The sequence below is a fragment of the Lepus europaeus genome, chromosome 8, assembly GCF_033115175.1.
Source record: "Lepus europaeus isolate LE1 chromosome 8, mLepTim1.pri, whole genome shotgun sequence".
Lineage (NCBI taxonomy): Eukaryota > Metazoa > Chordata > Mammalia > Lagomorpha > Leporidae > Lepus > Lepus europaeus.
In genome coordinates, this window is record NC_084834.1 from 87,201,493 (window position 1) to 87,225,725 (window position 24,233).

Below are 24,233 nucleotides of genomic sequence, written 5' to 3' on the forward strand. Positions count from 1 at the left end.
TCTCAGAAAAAGTATTTTATTATATATTTAAAGGCAAAAATAAGTAGATATTATTTTTGGTTTGTGTAAGAAGCTCTTTCATACCATGTTATAAGAGAAAAAATTATAAACCCAGTGAATAGCCAATACTACTGTGCTCATTCACTCACTTCCCAATAATGACACTAAGTTCACAAGGAGCACATTTTAAAATAAAACATGTTGATTTTGAAAAAGTAACAAATGAAAATGTGGCCCCAAATGGTTTCACGAGGGGCACAACAAAAATATCACTATAAGGTGACCACGGAGATAATTTTATATTAAAAGCATCATTCTCTCATTTTGTATAACAAATGTACATTTCCAAGAGTTCAAACCACTAGTATGTACTAACATGATAGGTGGAGAAATGAATGCACAAAGTCACATAAAAAAATCACAAAATATCTTGTTTAAAATTGTATATATTCAGTAATAAGATAACATCATTGTTTTGTGTTTCACTTGAAAATTTTCTTTAGCTTTTTTGGGAAGCCACATGTCGTTATTAAATAATCTAAAGATTTTATTTTCCTTTCTATACTTGAAAGTCTCTGCTTAATCACATTAAAAAAAGCTGAGTAGCGTTCAGATAAGTAATCTTTTGGAATAAAATTGAAACACAGGAGTGTACTTAAACACAGGAAATACAAAGCAAGAAATAAACTCCTAGGGATTTGGTATACTTTAGTAACCATAGTGATATTCATTCAACAGGCATCTATGGAGTACCTATTAGATGTCAAAGTCTACTAGTATTTCTTTAGGATTAGCAATACAAAAATGAGGGAAAAAAAAAAAAACACCACCTCAATTTACTTGACAAATTGTCCTGCTCTTGGGCTACTGTTTATTTAAGGAGATAACAAACTCAAATAATTACAAAGTACTATGATAAATTCTTGCTTAGAAATTGCCAAGAAGATAAGTAATCTAACAATTATATAAACCAGAAATCAGAGACTGGAACTCCTTCAACTGTATATTCCCCTGCTCATGCTGATTCCCAGCTTTACCTTATGGCTATGTTTCAAGTGCAGAAAGAAAAAATCTTACCAAAGTTTTCTCACATGTAAAATAGGGATAACAGAGTTATTGCGTGGAGTTACTACTTACAAAGTCAGCATCATAGACAGTACAATATCAACTGTTTAATAATAAGGTACATTTACTGAATTTCAAACATATAAATCTAAAGACTGACAAAAGTGGTTTACTCATAGGCAACCCTTATATGAAAATATTGATGTTACATGGTCTTTAACTGCAATGGAAGGAAGCCTAGTTCACTGCAATTGGACTGTAGCCCACGGAGAGATGCCTTTCTAGTGTCCAAAAAAAAAAAAAAAAGTCCTGATAGAGTAAATGGAAGACCAAAAGCTGAGGGACGTCTGTAGCTATGATGATCCTGCAGTGTGCGGACAGCAAAATTGGAAAAAAACACTGGAAAAGAAATTATTGAGAAGGATGTATTTGGGACTCTTTTCTAACTAACTTGGTCCAATTTTAATGTTCAGATATTCTATTTTTTTCTGGAGAAAAGATAGCTTACATAATAACTAGAGAGAAACACACATGCATTTTCAATAATACTTAGCTTTTGGTTCTCTAAACAAAACAATTTATGATGACTACTTTGAGATGATTTTACTGATTAATGCTTTGAAAAAAATTTTAATAGCATTATTTTTATGCTTTTGGTAATGTCTAAAAAGCAATGGATGTCTTCTTATATGTTAGAAATATTTTTATCTAGAAGAGTTAAATATTAAATGCTTCCTACATGTCATTTTGGCATTTTAGGTTTCCATCAAAACTCTCCATTCCCTAACTCTCTATGAAAGATAGTATAAAAGAGAATGTAAAGGGTATATAATTTCACTGCATGTTCTGGTATTACCTGACAATATTTAATTTCTTGAATGATGACATAAGATGTGAGATCCCTGGATTAGAATACAAACATATTATTCATAGCAACAGTAATAACCAGTCAGTACTTCATGCATTCTCTGAGCCCTAAGTTCTATTAAGGTAACATAAAAAAGGACCATAGGTTACCTGCAGATGCAGTAGGGTGCCCCCACAGAGAGGATCTGATGACCCTGAGTCATTTAAAATGGGAAGGGTAGCCTTGCTTGACTTTCGCCCCAAAGGGAGGGGCAGAGAGGAGGCCAACTTGGTTTTTGCTCAAGAGAAACACTGTATCTACCTTCCAAGACTGTCATTCCCATACAGACTTAATTGAAAAGGTTGTCCCAACTCAAAGGCAGAAAGTGCTTCTTCTCCTAAGACCTGCAGACACACGAGACTCATCTCCTGACACCCTCTGGCCCACCAAAATACTGCCTGTATTAGTTAAATATTCATTCCAAATCAACCATGAGCTACAGGCTATTTTGACCCATTTGGGTTTAATCCAGTATTTCCAGAGAAACATCCAACTATGACACATATAAAAATAAGTTCTAAATTCATTTGAAGCTAATTTTTGCAGAGCAGATAGCAAAAAAGAAGTAGAGCAGAAGCAACCATAGAGAATCACAAAACCTGCACTACTCACAATGGTTGCTAACAATTATTAAAAGCCAACTGTGTGTTGATATCTGAAGCAATAATAAAACTACTAACAATTATAATCCCACTAAATCCTCACAAATATATAAATATTTCATACACACATTATTCTTGCTCTGCAGATAAGTAAACTGAGGGCTATGTGATATGTAAGACAATAGCAAAAGTAGAACTTAAAACCAAAATTTCAGTAATCTGCTTTCTAACTATTATTGTAAACTATTTCTAAAACACTATATACATTTTAAGAGTGCATGTCTTTGGAAATCAGAAGTATAGATTTTCATGTTTTAACAAAATTGCATTTGACTCCTTTTAAGAATACTAGATAGAAAATATAGTGACACGATGTCACTATCAGTTCTTCAAATTCTTTACCTACATAAATTAACTATGAATGTACTGATCTGTATGGTATGTTAAACATCATTCTATTTTGGCCCTCTATTATGGTTCCAGAGAAAGCAAAAATATTATGGTGAGGGGTCAGAGTTGTGGTGCAGCAGGTTAAGCCCCACTTGCAACAGCGGCATCCCATTTTGGAGCATCATTTCAAATCTCAGCTACTCTCCTTCAGATCTATCTTCCTCCTTGTGTGCCTGAGTAAGAAGGGGAGAATGGTTCAAGTACCTGCCACCCCATGGGAGAAGAGGACAGTTCCAAGCTCCTGGTTTTGACCTCAACCAGCCCAGGTTGTTACAGCCATGTGGGAAGTGAATCAGCAGATGGAAGAGAGATGGATCTCTCTCTCCTATCCTGCTTTACAAATAAACAAATCTTAAACAAAGAACTTTTATGAAGAAAGCAGAGCACTGTAACTAAAATTAACTCTTAATGTTGCATAATGTATTGACAAAACAAAATTTACTTCTGAAGGAATGTCATCTTTTCCGTACAGTAAATCATAAGTGTCTCACTGACCATTATCAAGTATATAAGTGGGTGCTGGCAGAAACAGAGCTGTGAAGAACTACTCTCTGCCTAGTCATCCTAGAGGGGAAAAACTCATAAAGGAGTGAAGACTATATTACCAAGCTCGCTATCTTACAAAATAAACATAACCTTCACATGTGGATCTTTTTGATTATCAAATTGTAAACTATTGATTACATAACCTTCCTATCACAAAACTAGCTGAGCATTGATTTTATCCTGGAACTCAGCATATTTCCATGATCTAGGGATTGTGTATTCAATATATAAACCATTGGGTCTAGCAAATAAATAAAGGAAATACACTATGAAATTTACTGATGCTTTTTAAAGTACATGGTGATAACTAACATTTATAGTGGTTTACAATTTTAAGGCACTCGCATATGTAACATTTTCACTGAGAATTGCTTTCCTAGCATTGTTCCACCCTTGACTATGTGTTCTTATAATGCCCTTCCTGAATGGTTTTGCTTTCCACTATTCCTATGACAGCTTACTATTTAGGATCAACTAGAAGATCATTGCATCCACTATTCCTTTTCATCAGCACTTAAGCTTTCCATAAAATCTCTATGAATTCAGCATCTCATATGGTGTCCACTTGGCAACTGAACATATGATGCTATGTGACACCAAATTACTGCCATCACATTTTATCTGACATTCTTTTCAGTTGATGATTATGATTAAGTACTCAAAACTTGTATACCAACCAATAGGGTCAGAAATGATAATTCCCTTGTCATTTGCTGTAATTCATTAACATAAATTATAGATATCCTACTAAACATTCATTGTTGCTACTGTAAAGTCTTCTAACTTGTTTCTCCTCCAAATTTGGCTTTCTACATAAAGTATCAAAATAATGTTTTAATAAAATATTATCAGATTCTATTGTATATGCGATAAACCTGGCAATCAAACTAATCTTTTTTTCCTATTGTAACATTTTTCAAAATATATATATATATATATATATATATATATATTTACAGGGCTGGTGTTGCAGCGTAGTGGGTAAAGGCACTGCCTGTGATCCCAGCATCCCATATGGGCGCCGACTCAAGTCCCAGCTGCTCCAATTCTGATCCAACTCCCTGCTAATGAGCATGGAAGAGCAGAAGAGGATGGCCCAAGTTCTTGGCCCATCCACCCATGTGAGAGACCTGCAAGAAGCTCCTGGCTTCAGGCTGGCCTACCCTTGGCTGTTACAGCTATTTGCGGAGTGAATCAGCAGATGAATGATCTCTCTCCCCCCCCCCCAACTCTTTTTAATAAATAAAATCTTTTAAAAATATATGTGTGTTTGTACATGTGTGTGTGTCTGTGTGTATGTATATATGTATATATATATATATATAGAAATATACATTTACATATACTCATCCACAAATAACTCTCAGCTATTTGATCCATTCTGTTTAGATTATATACTAAGAAAAAACATTAGTGACATTTATGGAGAACTACTTCATACCATGCACTTGTTTCTAAGTACTTTTCATGTCTGAAATAATATCAATAATTCCAGATTTCAGATGAAGAGATGTAATTAAGTGATCTAGCCAAAGTTGTACAGGTAATTACTAGTGGTGAAGGATATTAACCTTTGGCAGGGTGATCTGACTCCTGGTAGCAGAACTTTGACTACAAGGAATGTGTGCCCTTAATATTGTTGTAAAGTCCTTTATTTGAGAAGCAGAGAGACAGAAAGAGCATTCCTATTCACTGGTTCACTCTCCAAATTCCTGCAATAGCTGGGGTTGGGCCAGGGCTGAGCAGGGCCAAAGCTGGGAGCTGGGAATTCAATCCAGTTCTCCCACATGGGAAGCATGATTCCATTCCCTAGAGTCATCACTGCTCCCTTACATCATCTGTATTAGTAGGAAGCTGGAATCTGGAGCTAGAGCTAGGAAACAAAGCCAAGCACTGCAATGTGTTTTAACCTCTAAACCAAAGGACCACTCCTACTCATTTTTTTTTTTTTTTTGACAGGCAGAGTGGATAGTGAGAGAGAGAGACAGAGAGAAAGGTCTTCCTTTTTGCCATTGGTTCACCCTCCAATGGCCACTGCGGCTGGCGCATCGTGCTGATCCAAAGCCAGGAGCCAGGCGCTTCTCCTGGTCTCCCTTGCGGGTGCAGGGCCCAAAGACTTGGGCCATCCTCCACTGCCTTCCCGGGCCATAGCAGAGAGCTGGCCTGGAAGAGGGGCAACCGGGATAGAATCCGGCACTCCAACCGGGACTAGAACCCGGTGTGCCGGCACACATTTTTCTAATCTAAATCACTAAAACTCAAGGTGAGGCAATCTAAATACTAGAAAAAGTAAATAATATTCAGGAAAACAGAAGAATCATCATATTGATGTGAATATTTGATATACTAAATTACTTACTCTTATTTTTATCACATCTTTGGTCAAAATGCTAATATTTTACAAGCAGTTAGAGTTTTCTTTTACTTAGTTAAACCTTAGATAGTAACTAAGATTTAGGTTGCTATGGTTCTACTAATTAAGTTTAAAAATCAGATGAATTCCCCAGGAACTCATGTATTTTTTGAGGCGTTTTCCACAATGTGGATCTAATTGTTGGAATGATGATTTTAAAATTTATATAACATTTTTAACTAAAATATTTTTATTATCATCATGTGGATTTGCTTTCAGTAAAGCTGTAGAAGAAGTTGAAAAGCAAGAAATGCCCTTTTACTCCTTAATTCTAGTAAAAAAGCTGAGCTGCTAGTTTTGATTGGTGTTCTAAATCATATCAACTGGAGGGAAACAGAAACACTTACCCTGCCATTAGAGGTCAACTCCTTTTGTGGCACATGCCATGATCCCTACTATTTTAAGTATATTAGTTGGCCTCCTAACCTAGAGATGCACATTCTTTTTTATGCAGGTTTCTTAACCTATGAATGTACATTCTTCTTTTTTAATAAAGTTCCTAATTACATTTTTCAGTAAAGAAGATGTGCATAAGAATGACGAAAGACAAAATCTTTCAGAGTCAACGCTTTGTGAATCCTGGAAAACTTTGACTTCCTTATTTGTCAAGAGTACTCCTTCTCCCACATGTAACAGTTTTATAACGTTCAGTTTGATTCCTACACAAAATATTCTGAATCATAACCACTTAGGTATTCACGTAAAGTAAGTCTTTCATAATTTATATTTTAATTGAAAGGCTTACTTACACTATTACACAGGAAACCAAGTATAAAAATCACACGACACAAGTTATTTTACCAAGTACAATACTGCCATCAAGTGGACCACAGTAAGACTACTACACAGAATACTAAATGTTAAAATCCTTTGTTAAAGGGCCTACAACGAGGGGTAGTATACTAAATATACATAAAATAATCTTTAAACAAACCTCAAAGGTTTGTAATTTTAAAATATTTTCAATATGGTACCGTAATTCTGTTATTCAACCATGTTTGGATGTCAAAAACAAATTAAGTATATAAATATAATCTCTCCTCAATTATTCCCCATTGAGTTAAAAGGAATAGACTTCATCATTTTTATTAAAATAAAAAATAATAGCATATTTGAGTGTTTTAAATATATTTGATTTATGTATTTTCTGCAGGTTCAATTCGGTATGAACTCATCTAGACAAGCTCTTTATTTCTTCCTTAAATTTCGTAAATTTTCAAAACTAAAAGAATATTGGTTAATTTTGATGTGAATATCATAGCTTTATTGTTCTCTTCTAGCAGATTAGACAGTATTTAATTTATTTTCTCAACCATTATCAGAAATTAAGAATAAGAAAAGAAACACTGCATCATGCATGAGTTTATATGATTTGTAAGTGGTCTATTAATGATTTTAAAATATTTCCATCAAACAGAATTAAGATAATAAAATTGTCTCACCATCACACTCTTTATTTGATAACCTCATTTAATTCTTTCCTCAAATATGTAAGGTAGATACTATATTCATTTCGTATATAAAGACACTGAGGTTTAAAATGTTTACTTCAAAGTATTTCAAAGTCAAATACTTTATGATCCTTTCAAGCATTTGAATCTCAAATACTATCTATTAATGACCACTATGTAAAGTACATAGTTTAGATTGTTTTTACAAAAAAGACATATAATTATCCCTTTCAGAAAATTTTACAATCACTTCAATATTTATCAATTTAAAATAACTGCAAATATTAACCATATTAAGATCATTAACTCTTAAAATTAATAATGAATCAATAACTTATCTTTGAAATAAAATTTCAATAACATAGTGAGGTGAAAAAATGTTGTAGAACTTAAACTATTAGAAGTTACAAAATAGTACAGTTATAGATGCTAAAATGTCTAAACACAAGAAATGTATATAACATCTTTGTAATAATTTAAGTTGCATAAACATTTTATTCAAGGAAAAACACTGTAATCTGCCAGGATAATTATAGAAAAGTTATTATTAACTATATAAATTTGCAAAGATACATGGTATCAACTGAATCAAATGATATAGCAGAAAATTAAAATACAATAATTTGTAGTTGGCCAATTAAGACAACGGGTTGTTCCCCAATGCCTACCAAAGAAACCCATTCACACTTGACTATTTCTAACATGGAAATAATCTCTGTATCTTGGCAAGACAATAATTTATATTTACAATAATTCACAATAGCCCTTTGGCAGACATATGGTCCTTGGAAACCATTTCTTTCAATTGGTTTAGCAACTGCAGAAGACAGTATATTCCACTTCAAGGGCCATTAAATCAGTATCTGAACAGATGCCAAGAATCAAGGTGATTTTTCTTTCAAAAATCTTGCAAAACATTTAATTACAGAGTAAAAAGGATATTATGCTTATAGACTTGCTCTCCTATGCCTCAGCATAGTGATGTGGACCTTGGGTTTTGTTTTCAGAGGAACCAAAAACTTGGGCTTCATTCTGGGCTTCTGAGTTGAGTTCCAGGCTCTTGGCTTTGGTCTGGCCAACTCTGGCTGTCGTGAGCACTTGAGGAATGAACCAGAAAATGGAAGTGCTCTTCTGTCTATCTCTCCCTGTCTCTGTCTCTCTACCTTCCAAATAAAAATAAATAATAAATAGTTCAAAAACAAAGAAAATTTAGTAGAGAAGATAAGTGAGTCTTTTGCAGAAATAATTAGTCTTCATGCCAGTTAGCTATGTACTCTTAGAAAAAATAAACTCTTTGAGGCTCAATATTCTCCATGCTTTTAGCAGAGCAAATAGGACAAAAAATGAAGTGATGGATTCAAGGAGAACTAATAGTGCTGAGGGATTAACAAAAGAAGCTTTATATTTAGAAAGAAATCAATCTGTAATTAAAAAAAAAACACAACTATTACCACTGCCACAACAAGGTGAACTGGAAGCAGAATGAAGAAACTGGAAGAAATCCAGCAATACAAATATGGCGAAATGTCTAATAGATATAGAATCTTTCCACTAAATATAAAATCTCAGAAATTGTCTGAATTCAATTTGAAAACATATGTGCCAGATTCTACTTGATTGCTCCAGTACTTAAAAGGACAGGAAAAATGCCTAACACAAAAATTGTTAAACACTAGGCATTCATAGGTTTATTTACTTATTTTTCATATTATGCTGATCATGAAAATGAAGTATATTTAAGGTATATAAATGATTCCAAAATGAAATTACTTAGTTTCTTATATCATTTCACATACCATTGTGTGTGTGTGTGTGTGTGTGTATGAGAGAGAGAGAGAGAGAGAATTACTGAGGATCTACTCTCTTGGTGAAGTTCAAGTATATATTACAATATCATTAATTATAGTCACTATGATGCACACTGGATTCCCAGAAAATATTCTTCTTATAAGTGAAAAATCTGTACCCTTTGGCCAAATCTCCTCATTTCTCAACCCCTCTCAGTCCCTGTAACCACTGTTTGCTCCATTCTCTGCTTATATAAGTTTGACTTTATTTGATTCTACAAATAAGTGAGATCATACAGTTCTTGTCTTTCTGTGTCTAGTTTATTTCATTAGCATCATTTCCTCCAGCTTCATCCATGTAGAAATTCTTTAAATGGCTGAATATTTTGGATGTTTCATGATTTTAGATAACATGCACAAAGGCACAATGAACATGGAAGTGCAAATATCTCTTTGAAATAGCAATTTTTCCCTTTAGATATACACCCATAAGTGGGGATTGCTGGTTCATATGATGGTTCTAGTTTTAAAAACTTCTTTCATTAATTTTATGCTGTTTTCCTTAACAGCTTCCAGAGCTGGATGATTCCTTGTGGTGGGTCCCTCTGACAGTTGCCAACCAGCCGCCCTATGTCTGTTTATATCCCCAGCCCTACAGGAAAGAGTGCATCCTGTGCATTGGGATGTGGAGCTCGGCTTTTGTTTTCAGAGGGACCAAAGGGACTCCTGTGGCTCCAGAGGAGGCTATCACTCACCTGGGCTGCTTTTTCATGCTGGGGGTGGGGGGGTGGTTCAAGAAAACTCTGACCTGCATCTTATCCTTTTCTTTGGTGACAATTTATAGGATTCCCTGTCATTCTCATTCCCTGGGCTATTCTTCCATTTCTGTAACTTCAAACTAATGTTCCTACTTCTTATCAACTTTTAGAACGTTCCTTTAGTTGCTGTTTCATTGTTTTCAGAGTTTACAGTTCTATGTGTAGGGAGGAGCAGAGAAAAAGAGGTCCACACCATATTGTTCAAATCAACAGGCTTTCTGGGTGAATTTTTAATGTAGAAATCTGACAAAATCATTTTTAAATGTCTTTCAGAATTGAAATTCAGTCTCTTTAGAATGAGAAAGAAAATTCTTTGTGGTCCTATGATTTCTAATCCTCAAATCTATCCACATTTCTGCATGCATTTCTCACCACTTTCTTACCGCAGCCATACACTACACTATTTGTAGTTTAGTCCAATAATGCCTCAACTTCTATTCAATCCATATCCAGTACCACTGATTTTTGATTGAAATGACTGTGCAGGCCCCAGAACCAAACTTTAATTTCTGTGGCTTTACACTATATTTTAATGCCTATTAGAACAGCACACCTTCTTAATTACGAAAGCTTTATACATTTCAATAACCGATAGGATAGTGCCCCCTTTATCCTTCTTACTTTTTTTTTTTTTTTTTTACAGGCAAAGTGGACAGTGAGAGAGAGAGAGAGAGACAGAGAGAAAGGTCTTCCTTTTGCCTTGGTTCACCCTCCAATGGCTGCCACGGCCGGTGCGCTGCAGCCGGCGCACCACCGATCTGAAGGCAGGAGCCAGGTGCTTCTCCTGGTCTCCCATGGGGTGCAGGGCCCAAGGACTTGGGCCATCCTCCACTGCCTTCCCGGGCCACAGCAGAGAGCTGGTCTGGAAGAGGGGCAACTGGGACAGAATCCGGTGCCCTGACCAGGACTAGAACCCTGTGTGCCAGTGCTGCAGGCAGAGGATTAGCCTATTGAGCCGCAGCGCCGGCCCTATCCTTCTTACTTTTAAAAAGGTTTCTGGTTTGGGGCCGGCACCGTGGCTCACTTGGTTAATCCTCCGCCTTGCAGCGCCAGCATCCCATATGGACACCGGGTTCTAGTCCCAGTTGCTCCTCTTCCAGTCCAGCTCTCTGCTGTGGCCCAGGAGGGCAGTGGAGGATGGACCAACTGCGTGGGCACCTGCACCCGCATGGGAGACCAGAAAGAAGCACCTGGCTCCTGGCTTCGGATCAGCACGGTGTGCTGGCTGTAGTGGTCATTTGGGGGATGAACCAACAGAAGGAAGACCTTTGTCTCTGTCTCCCTCTCTGTCTATAACTCTACCTGTCAAGAAAAATAGAAGGTTTCTGGTTTATCTTACTTGTCCATTTTCTCCAATATTCTATAAATTAGTATAATTCTTTTTGAAAATCCAATGATACATTATTGCACTGCAGTGAATGTTTAGGTTAACTTGGACTGATATCTTTATAAAACTTTTTTTTCCCCCCAGGGGAAAGCACACAGTCCCCACCACCACAAATTATGCTGTCAAGTTTCCCACAATTTCAGGAGTCAGCAGATCCTGAGCACAATGGATGAGCCTGGCCCTGGGAAAACTACATTCAGGATCATGGTGTCTCCCCTGCAAGGCAAGTATATGAACAGGGTTTTGTTTTTTTTTTAAATCAAGGAATATGACTTACCACCCATTTCTTCAGGATTTCCTTTGTATACCTCAAGATCTTTTAGAAATTTTTGTCAAATCATATTATACTTTGCATATGCATTTTTCTTAAGTAATTTATTTATTAAAAATGGGTTTTATGGCTGGCTCCATGGCTCACTTGGCTAATCCTCTGGCTGTGGCGCTAGCACCCGGGGTTCTAGTCCCAGTTGAGGCGCTGGATTCTGTCTTGGTTGCTCCTCTTCCAGTCCAGGTCTCTGCTGTGGCCCAGGAAGGCAGTGGAGGAAGTTCCAAGTGCTTGGGCCCTGCACCCGCATAGGAGACCAGGAGGAAGCACCTGGCTCCTGGCTTCGGGTCGGCGCAGCACACCGGCCGCAGGGCGCCAGCCATAGGGGCCATTTTGGGGGTGAACCAATGAAAAAGGAAGACTTTTCTCTCTCTCTCTCTCACTATCTAACTCTGCCTGTCAAAAAAAAAAGGGGGGGGGTTTACTTCCATGATGCATTCAAAACAGTTTTTCATTAGAAGAGGCCAATTTGTTTCCACATATTAATATTGTGTGTTGCCATATTAATTGATTTTTTAAATATTTAATTTTTAAATTTTTATTATTTATTTGACAGAGCAAGAGAGAGAAATCTCCCCTCTGCTGTTTGACTTTCCTAATGTACACAACAGCTGGGACTCAGCCAGACCAAAGCAGGAGCCAGCAACCCAACCTGGTCTCCCATAGCGGCAGCAGACACTCAAGTACTTGATTCATCCCCTGCTGCCTCACAGAGTGTGTGTTAGCAGGAAGCTGTAGATGGAGTGGAGACAGTAGTGGAACCAGGTACTCCAGTGTAAGTGGCATTCCTAGCAATGCCTTAACTCTTACAACAAACACCCACCTCCCAAATCCCTTTTGTTTCTATTGTATTTGTTGCCTTTCAAATGACTCTTTTGACATTTCCCATATGAACAATTATATCATTAGCAAATAATGGTAATTTTATCAGTTTATTTCCAATTTTGATTTCTTTACCTTGTCTAATGACATTGCCAAACACTTTAGAACAATATTAAACATAAGTCGAGATCAAGATCATATTTTCATGTTCTTCAATGTAATGAAAAAACTAGATTTTTCCCTGAATATTATCAAGACTACAAGAATGTGCCCATATTTCTCTTATAACCCTTCCAAATAATATGCTGGATTTCTCTGCTCCCCACCTCCTTTGCCCATAGTTATAATTAATTGAATGAAGTACTGCTTAGAAATTCATACAGTGTAATGCAAGAGACAACAAGAGTCAAAAAAATGTAGAATAATGATCCAAAAAGAGGAAAATGAGATTACCTGGAAGACAAGGGTAGAGAATTTTAAATAATTACAAGGAAACAAGTATATATGTGGTGATCATGTATAAAGATAAGAACATTATCTACTGAAAAAAGAGAGACAGCTAAGTAACACTAGGGCCCACTGCCAGGAGAGAAGCTGGAAAGTAGACTCAGGTACTGGGGGCTGCAGTTTCCACTCTACAGCCTCAGCCACTACACACGTCTGCCTTTGATTACTTAACTGCTTCATTATTTAAGATCTTTCACTGCTAAGAGTATAAGACTTGAAATGTAAAAGTAGGGTCTGCATTTTACAGTGATTCACTCAAGTATTTCCCCATTCATTTGCAGATAATAATATTCTTGAATCAAGTACATTATATCATTTACAACCATAATATAATATCTACTAAATAAGTGATGAGCTATAAGAAGGTCTATATACTTGTAATTTCTCTTTTTTTGTAGCAAGGTATAATGGAATACTATCGAGTTTATTAAGTAAGAAAATTTTGACAAATGCTATAACATGGATAATAACTCTTTCATTTTTTTGCCTTTTTGAAATTTTATTTAAGTTATATAAGTTTCACGTATTTCAAGTATACAGCTTTAGGAACATAGTGGTACCTCCCACCCTATCCTCCCTCGCGCCCATGCTCCAACCCTGCTTAATTTCAACATCACCTTCCAATCTCCCTAGTGTAGACTGACTTTGTCTCTTAGGTCTGTTAAGAGGGAATTCCTTGCAGCTTAGCCTTAATTTTATGTTAAAGGGGAAACTATGAGCATTTTTAAGCATAGTTTAATTCATTCTTTCAAAGTCACTAACTGACATTTACTACACTTTAGCTACATTGCTAGCCACATAGGTAAATAAAAATGGTTTCTACTTTCTATAGACTCAAACATTAATAGAAAAAAAAGCTACACACAAATATGTGGAAAGTCATATTCCAAAACCTCTCAAAAAGATCAGAAGTCTAACAGGTAGAATTCACTTTTATGAGGTATACAAACAATACTATAAATTCTGATCTACTGTACTTGGTGGGATTTTGTTTATTCTGTTTAAACTAATTACACTGTCTACTGAAACATGGAAAGAAATTATGTGATTTCAGAGTTGCTAGCCATTTATATTATAACTTTTTATTAAGATGCAATATTATAAAAATATGAAAAGTGCTCAGGTTTTTGTATTTTCATTACCAAGTCAAACTAGAATAGTAATATTTTCCAATGTAACTGGCACTTAAATCCATACAAGTACCATAATACAGGCATTACTTATGAGGTAGGCCACATAAGCACTGACATACAAATGCATGTGTACATATAGAGTAAATGTAAATTGTGACCCATTTTGATGCTGTCAAAATTTTAGTAAGTATTTCAAAGCACTTCTCAAATCTAGAGAAATTAAAAATGAAGAATTATTTGTTCATGGAAAGCATTCAAAGTTACAAAGCTGTCAGGTTGACCACTCAAATTCAATCATTTATCTTCAGGGGAGTTAGGTTGACTGTAAACTTTCAGTGACAATCAAGCTATTATTGAACTACCATAAAATATTAAAGTGCTGTAAAAATAAAATGAATAAAAATTCTCAATTTTTGCTACTGTCTATGAAATATGTAACTTAAGAAATAAGTTAAGAAATATACAATATACAAATATATGCTTAAGAAATAAACAACTGAACTGTATCAAATCTGGATTAAATGTGAAGTATACATACACAGTTTTTTAAAGACTTATTTTATTTATTTGAAAGGAAGAGTTACAGAGAGAGGCAGAGGCAAACAGACAGAGAGAGAGAGAGAGAGAGAGAGAGAGAGACTTCCATCCACTGGTTCACGCCCCAAAGATGGCCACAATGGCTGAAGCTGGACTGATCTGAAGACAGGACCCAAGAGCTTCTTCCAGCTCTCCCACACGAGTGCAGGGTCCCAAGGTCCTAGACCACCTTCTACTGCTTTCTCAGGCCATAGCAGAGAGCTGGATCAGAAGTAGAGTATCCAGAACTCCAACCAGCACCCATACGGGATGCTGGCCCTGAAGGTGCCAGCTTTACCCGCTACAGCACAGCACTGGCCCCCACACAGTTTCAAATGTATTTTATGGTATATTGTATTCCTTTATATTCAGGTACAGAATTTCTTTATTAATATACATGTTTAAAAGATTATTTATTTGAAAATCAGAGTTACAGAGAGAGAAGGAGAGAGAGAGGGGGAGAGAAAGAAATCTTCCGGTTCATTCCCCGGATGGCTGAAGTTAGTAGTCAGGAGGTTCTTTCAGGTGTCCCATGAGGGTAACAGTGGCCCAAGTACTTGGGCCATCTTCTGCTACCTTTCCTGGGCCATTAGCAGGGAGCTGGATTGGAAGTGTAGCAGCTGGGATATGAAACAGGGCCCACATGGGATGCTGCCATAGCAGGTGGTTGCTTTAACAGACAGCTGTTTTACCTGCTGTGCCAAATGCCAGCCCTGGCTCCATCTGTTTAAAACATTCAATACATTTTTATATACACAATTTTCATGAAAATATGTTTTCTCAAGTGTTTGTATGTATTACTATATTATTAATGTAGTATTAGAAATATCCTCCCTGGGGCTGGCACTGTGGCATAGTAGGTAAGCCTATGCCTGCAGCACCAGCATTCCACATGGGGGCCTGTTTATATCCCAGCTACTTCTCTTTTGATCCAGTTCCCTGCTAATTCCCTGGGAAAGCAGTGGAAGATGGCCCAAGTGCTTGGGCCTCTGCACTCGTGTGGGAGACCTAAAGTAACCTCCTTGCTCCTGGCTATGGATCCACCAGCTTCAGCTGTTGGGGTCATCCAGGGAGTGAACCAGAGGGTAGAAGTCCTTTCTCTTTGTCTCTCCCTCTGTCTGTAACTCTAGCTCTCAAATATATAAAATCCTCTTTTAAAAAGTTCATGAAGAATTCATATCATGGAAAAACTAGGCATTGCTTTTAAAAACATTTTCCACAAAATAAAATTATGTTTTAATTCCATTTTCCATGAACTTTTGAAATAACCTCATATATTCATTCACATATTTATTAAAAGTATATTAAGCACAAGTTACTATGTTAGGTACAAGGACAGACAGGTGAGTATAATATTGTCTCTAAATTTATGTTGTGTTGAGCAATAAGTAAAATACATGAACATTGTATAAATAAATACGAATAAGAATAATAATTTCAATAGGCTGATGTACACAGTAGCTAGGGAGAAGGCCAAGGGTTTAAATACTGAAACATGATATTAAATGCACAAATTTTCTGTAGGTCAAGAATATTTTGGGTAGAAAGATAAATGGCGGTTGGGGCCAGCGCTGTGGCGCAGTGGGTTAAAGCCCTGACCTGAAGTGCCAGCATCCCATATGGGTGCCGGTTCTAGTCTCGGCTGCTCCTCTTCCAATCCAGCTCTCTGCTATGGTGTGGGAAAGCACTAGAAGATGGCCCAAGTCCTTGGGGCCCTGCCCCTGCGTGGGAGACCCAAAAGAAGTTCCTAGCTTTGGATTGGTGCTGCTCCAGCTGTTGCGGCCATCTGGGGAGTGAACCAGCAGATGGAAGACCTCTCTCTCTCTGACTCTACCTCTCTCTGTAACTCTGTCTTTCAAATAAATAAAGTAAATCTTAAAAAAAAAAAGATAAATGAATGCAAGGCAAAATAAATTAATTTGGATTAAAATAATTTGGTTAGGTATGATTCACACATAAGTAGTAAAGGAGAAAATATTCAGAAGTGAGTATACAGATGAAGGCAAATGTGAGGTCCTAAAGGCTTGGTCTTTATTTCTATTCCATTTAAATGGCAAAAAAGTAATAGAACATATTTTGTGGTACAAAAAATTTCTATGATAACAACATAAGAATGTACTACTGGACAAGAATAAAGTATACAGTCCAGTTTGAAGGCTATTGCAGTCACCTACAAACAAATAAAGGGCTTAAATTCAGATTTTTTCATTTAAAAGAAAGTAACTAGCTGCCTTATTTTGCTGATGGGTCTCTGATAACTCCTTCTGGACAAATGGAAAGATGACTCAGATTCTTAGTACATCCAGGGCTGGTCGTCACGAGAAGAACAGATTAGTGCCATCTAATCCACCAGATACTTGTTCTGAAACTTCTATTAGTTGATATTTGTGTGCTTTATATATGTATATACATTAAGCATTCTGTAATAAAATATACTACAGATACCTTCAAGTTCTTGCACGTTTTGTCTCATTTAATATCTGCAATTAAACAAATTCAATGCAGAATACATTATTCTCAAATGAAAACATATTTGTTAACCGATTTGGTATAACAATATATCAGATTCTATCCAAGAAAGAAGAAACTGAATTTAATATATAAACAACCTAACAGTCATGCTAACAAGTTAAGGCTTTTATCCATTGGCAATAAAACACAAAACAGTATAAATGTAAATGAATGTGACAAATAAATATCACAGAAGATTGGTTATTTTACTTGAGTCATTTAAACTCATAAAAAGAACTACAATAAGAAATAATATTTAGAGTCCCTGGAAATAATGTGAAAATAAATGTTTAGTTTCTTCATAGATTTCTCAAAAAATACTATACTGGAAAACGCTCCTTGTGGCTTTATAATCTCCAGTGAGTCAGAAATTCATTTTATCTGTCAGTGTTAAGCATCTCATCTGACATATATTTTCAAAACCTTGTCAAGTTAATGGTAAACATAATTGCAAACAAGAGATCACAGGCTAAGCATGTCATCAAATAGCATTTTCCCTGATTTCACTTCCACATGCAGCAGCAAAGATGTTGCGTTAAAAATTTAACGCCAAGTAGAAATAGATATTTCAGCTCATCTTTCAAATGGAGTAATTTTCAAGAAAAGCATAAAATCTTCAATCCTGTAATGACTGCCACACTTATTCAAATCATATTCTATTTGGAATAACCTCAATTTCTCCCACACTATAACACACTTCTTTTTAAAATGAAAACCTATTACTAATATTCATGTCTTGAGTATTTTGCATATGTTAAAAGATACATTAAACAAATATTGTAATTTTTTAAAAATTGGATTGTTACTAAACTTATCCAATCATTAGGTCAAATTTTCAATTTTCTAGTTTAATACCTAAATCCAAGATGAATTAAATGCTCATTTTGACAATGTCACTGGGCTGAAGTGTTGATAACTCTCTGAAATGGATGAACAACTACAATTAGCAATAAAATTTTAAATTAATAGAAACTGTACTCTGAATGATATTAGTATTTCCAAGACGTCTGTGAATCTTATGGGAATTATTAGAAATAAAAAATGAAAAACCTATTAAATTACTAGAAACTGCCAAGTTGTAAAGCACAGAAAAGTTGTCATGTTAAATTAATTGAATTACTGAGAGTCCAGAATCACAAATTATGCAATATGTGCCACAGCTGATTCAACAGCTTTTAATTTTTCCCTGCTTTATAACAGCTGTAATTATAACTTCCTTTGAATCCATAAACTATGCCAAAATGTCTGGTTTCTAAATGTTTTAAACTAGCACAAATTCACAAATGAAATTCAATTTGACAGAAACATTTTTAGTGATACTGCAGCTTTCTCTAAGGACTTCTCTTTAAACAAACGTCTCTTTCATTAGACAGGAAATTTACTATGAAAGAACAAAGGAGTCAAACTGTCCTTGCTTTTAGTGTTGGAGGATAAACGTACATCATTGCCTTTGAACAAATAAATATATTTGAAGGGTAACAATTATGCATTAGGACATTTTAAGATTAAAAAAAAAGTCCTTTTGTCACTTGCAATAATTCATTCTCCTACTGTGTGGCCAAAAAAGAAATTAATGTGTAATTCTGTGCTCTAAGAAAAGTCTGTTTTTGCAAAGTCTTATTCCAGTAGCTTAAAATTGATATGGGATAGGCAGAGAGCTAACAAGGTCTGTGGAACTGCAGCTCATTCTATCCTCCTTCTTGTCACTCTGTCTTTTAAATAAACAAATGTCTTTAAAAATACTTATGCTTGCATGCCTGATAATTGGGTTCCTTGTGAAGAATGTAAGCATAATCAGGCCTCTAAAATTTCAATATTCTACTTTTGTTGTATTCATTATTTTAGTACCAGTATAAACTTGTAGCAATAAATAATACATCAGAATTAAGAGAGTTAGTGATGACAATTTTTCCAAAAACAGTATGAGGTAAAGCCGCCACCAGCAGTGCAGACATCCCTGCAGTGCAGGCTCTGGTTCCCAGCTGCTCTACTACCGATCCAGCTCTCTGTTATGGCCTGGAAAAGCAGTAGACAAAGGCAAGTCCTTGGGCCCCTGCACCCTGTGGGAGACCTGCAGAAGCTCCAGGCTCCTGGCTTCTGATTGGCTCAGCTTCAGCTATTGTGACCATTTGGGGAGTAAACCAGAGGATGGAAGACCTCTCTCTCTCAGTCTCTCTCTCTCTCTCTCTCTCTCTCTTTCTCTCTCTCTTTCTCTATCTCTCTCTTTGCCTCTGTCTCTGTAACTCTGCCTTTCAAAGAAATAAATAAATCTTTTAAAAACAAAAAATAGAATGAGAACATGTCTAGTTAAAAGTAAACTGCAGGCCAGCGCCGCGGCTCACTAGGCTAATCCTCCGCCTGTGGTGCCAGCATCCCAGGTTCTAGTCCCAGTTGGGGCGCCAGATTCTGTCCCGGTTGCTCCTCTTCCAGTCTAGCTCTCTGCTGTGGCCCGGGAGTACAGTGGAGGATGGCCCAAGTACTTGGGCCCTGCACCTACATGGGAGACCAGGAGAAGCACCTGGCTCCTGGCTTCGGATCTGCGCAGCGCACCGGCCACAACACGCCAGCTGTAGTGGCCACCTGGGGGGTGAACCAACAGAAAAAGGACGATCATTCTCACTCTCTCTCTCTAACTCTGCCTGTCAAAAATAAATAAGTAAATAAACTAAGTAGTGGGAATTTAGCCTGGTGGTTAAAATACTACCTTGATGCTCACATCCTGTACTGGACTGCCTGAATTGAAATGCCAGCTCTGCTCCGCATTCCAGCTCTCTGCCACTGTGCAAGCTGGGAGGCAGCAGACTGCGGCTCCAGTCCTTGGGTAACACAGTCCTGGACTGAGTGCCCAGGCCAGCCCTGGCCATTGCAAGCATCTGAGGGGAGAGAGACCTCAGACTCTCTCTCTCTGTCTCTCCATCTCTCTTTCTCTCTCTTCCTTTGAAATATTTTTAATAACTAAACTCCACTTAAAAGGGAAAACATTAAACGTATCTTGAGAGAACCTAACCTCCTAACTTTATAAAGGAAAATAAAGTTCTATTATGGCTAAATTATTCAGTCATTAAATATTATTAAATATCCAATAATTATAAGGCATTCTATCCCTGCTGGGATTACAATGAGAATCATGAACTGATACCATTGCTGTGCTCCTGAAGTCTAAGCTCCAGTGGAGGAGAATGACATCAAATAATAATTACTTCATAATCATGAACTGGGATATGTGTACTGAAGAAAATGAACAAAGTTCAATAAATGCTGAGATAGTAATTACAAAGTAAGATAACACTGTTGGTTGCTCAAACCTAAGGGACAATTTCTACGTAAAGAATTAACCATGAGAAAATAATCCTGTTCAGAATAAACATTAAAAGGCTTTAATATTTGGAATACCTAAATAGTATTAATAATGGTTTGTCAGCTAGTCTAGACACATAATACCTAAAGCCAGTGGTGTTACTAAGCAAAGACTTCAACTATCTACTTATCTACTGCAGAGACTCAGAACATACTCAGAGTGAGATTTTCTGGATGTGAGCCCATTCCTACAGTCACTAGTTTTATGGGTTGAGCAAGTTATTTAATGCTTCTGTGCTTCAGTTTCCACATCTGAGAAAAAGTGGGCAATATCATTACAAAATCTCACAGGAAATCAATAAATGAATGACAGAGTATAAACTACCACTACTACTGAAGATCAAGCGAGAGGTCTAAATCAGAAAAGACTGGGATACTCAAGAAATGTTTCACCTGGGAAGCAGGACTTGAATTAGACATTCAGGAAAAAACAGAAAGTGGCAAGAGAGAAGCATTAGATGTGGGAGAGGAGGATTACAGGAGGTGCCAAGTCCAAAACTGGAAGCAAAAATGATTTATTTTAGAAATGAAAGCAAAGAGGCTTCCAAGTGTACAAAATGAATATCAGCAGCATCACTTATTTTGGAGTATGAGTTCAGTATAATGGTTTCCCAATCCACATTTAACTAAATTCTGAAGAACTATCCCTTTCCAACTACACACAAGGTTACCTCAAAATGTTCATAGAAAATGGAATTAAAAGGTAAGTTTAGGACCGGCACTGTGGCACATAAGCTTAGCCTCCAGCTGCAGTGCCGGCATCCCATATGGGCACCAGTTCATGTCCCAGCTGCACCACTTCTGATCCAAATTTCTGCTATTTCCTGGGAAAGTAGTAAAAAATGGTCCAAGTACTTGGATCCCTGCACCTGCGTGGGAGACTGGGAAGAAGCTCCAGGCTTCTGGCTTCGAATCAGCCCAGATCTGGCCGTTGTGGCCATTTGGAGAGTGAACCAGCTGATGGAAAACCTCTCTCTCTCTGCCTCTGCCTTTCAAATAAATAAATCTTTTTTTAAAAAATAGGTAAGTTAACGTTTGGTACAAAAAAATTGAAATCCATGAACTTTTTAGAAGACCCTATACACGTGGATTTCAACTTTTTATAGCAAAATAAACTTATGTTTTAATTCTGTTTCCCAAGAACTTTCTAATATACTCTCATCATTTTAGTTAAATGAATTTAGCCACTAACCAGAAAAATCATCTTGTGACTGTAGGGACAACAAAAATCTCTTGGAAAGAAAAAAAAAATCTCTTTTTTAAGCTCAAAGAAATTTCAGGTTCCAGTGTCCAAATAAAAGAATTATCACTCTCGAATCAATGTACACATAGGTTATTTATGCTATTTTCACTGATTTTACATGTTTTTAAAGATGATTTCCACCAAAAAGAGACTACCAATGGAATAAGAATGGTGAATATTCTAAATTTTAAAGGAATATACATGATTTTAAACCTTTATTATTCTTGAAGTTATAAATAAAAGAAAGCATTAAATATTAGGAAGATCAGAATTGTGTGCAGAATCAGAGAATGAGGCACAAGTTACAGGAAGGTCAAATTCAACTCAACAGGAGAAAGAAAATTTCATGACTATTTCTATTTAATAGTGCCCAGAGATCTTTAGTAAGAAATTTTCTTCTGGGGAAGACTTATAAACATGAAATAACATTTCTCACATGAAAATTGACCACATAATCTATGAACAAAATAAACCCCACAATAAAACATATTCTTCCCAGTTGCTCTATGATTAAATTTACTGAATAAATATTTGCTTTTAAAGTTTATAAAAAGGAGAGGAAAAGTGCAACATAAAGTATAATAATAAAAATGATAGATAAAACAGTTATAGAAAGCATATTGCTTAAGTTAGGAAGAGGCTCTTAAAGTCTCTTGATAATAAACACTTGACATGGCTATAACCTAAGCTTAAATATAATCACTACTTCTTTTCAGACATGTTTGTACTGATTTCTACAAACCATCATTAATTCATTAGTTTAGCATCTTTAAGCTCAATATGATAAATTGTTTCAAAACGGTTAGATAGAAAATATAACTCTTTCTATCAATGAAGAAGGTTACAAGATAGTTAATGTTTCTGTCTTAATCGTAACACATTTTAATTAGAAGACAATCTTGCAATCAGCTCATATAGACTGCATCTCTGGCCCCTGGCTCCTTTATGTGCACCATGTATACTAAAAGAAAAAAAAAAAACATTCTTTGAAGAAGACAGTTGACTGCAAAATGAGCATACAGGGAAAAAAGGAACCCACTACTACTTAATGCAATCAGAGCGTCAGTCCTTACATAGGGACTCACAACAACCACTGCCATAAGTAAGATTTTCTGTTTCTACAAATTTCTCCTATAATCTTGTATTACTTCTCACATTATCCTATGTGCAAAATTATGTGTACATTTCATATGTTGACAGGTTGGCATGGCTAAAAAATGGATTGTTCATAAATGAGGCTGTGTGGCTTCAGTCACTAATAAACTACAACACATTATAGCTGAACTCATAATGTGAGAAAGGTACACAAATTGTGAAGTTAAAAAAAAAAAAAAACAGCCAGCATCCGGCACTGTGTCCCAGAGGATTACAACTACTGCCTATAGTGCCAGCATCTCATATTGCCGCCGGTTCATGTCCAGGCTGCTCCACTTCCCATCCAGCTCTCTTCTGTGGCCTGGGAAAGCAGTGGAAGATGGCCCAAGTCCTTGGGCCCTGCACCCGGGTGGGAGACTTGGAAGAAGCTCCTGGCTCCTGGTTCCTGGCTTCAGATCAGCACGGCTCTGGCTGTTGCGGCCATCTGGGAAGTGAACCAACAGATGAACCTTTCTCTCTCGGTCTCTGCCTGTCTGTAACTCTGCCTTTCAAATAAATAAAGAAATCTTCTTTTAAAAAAAGAAAAATAGCCAAAGTCAACCTAAGTCTAGGTTTTCTTTTCCTAGGAATATCTCTATTGCTATGCTCCAGAAGGCATTCATAACATACTTGATAAGCTGGTCATTATTCAGTAACTACTCACCAATGGGAAACCTTTTAAAAACACAATTGTACAATTTTTTAAAACAAACAAAATCAAAATACATAATTGAATAACTAAAATTAAACTTCAACTAGGTGCTGAGAGAACAGAATTAATTTAGCAGCCAAGTGCTTTAACCAAATTGGAATATAAATTTTAACTCAAATGGCAATGAAAAATCTACATGCTACTTTGCATTCATACAATAATAAAGAATGCAGCCATATTTTTTGCAAGGTATTCACCACTGTAACCTTTGTTACAAATTCATTTAATCCATTTAAAATTAAGTGAATAATAATTCAAAATGATTTATTTTTAGGACTGTTTTGATTAAACCCTTAATGGGTCCTGATTTCCTACCAAAAATGGTATTATACAAGCCGTCTTCAAGAAGTTAATGGAAAATGCATATTATGAAAAAAACAATGCATGAATTTCAAAATTTTCTGCACCAAGGTAAACATCTTTTAATTCCATTTTCCTCAAACTTTCTGAAGCCCTAGTATAATACATGATTCTCCCTGACTAGCTC

At 36.3% G+C, this 24,233-nt stretch overlaps 1 protein-coding gene and 1 pseudogene across 1 annotated transcript in view; both read right to left on the minus strand.

Moving 5' to 3' along the window:
* Positions 1-24,233, minus strand: part of CCSER1 (coiled-coil serine rich protein 1) — a 1,228,673-nt gene that overhangs the window by 1,177,741 nt on the left and 26,699 nt on the right. The window lies entirely within an intron of this gene.
* On the minus strand, positions 11,509-11,657 carry LOC133766146 (U1 spliceosomal RNA; annotated as a pseudogene).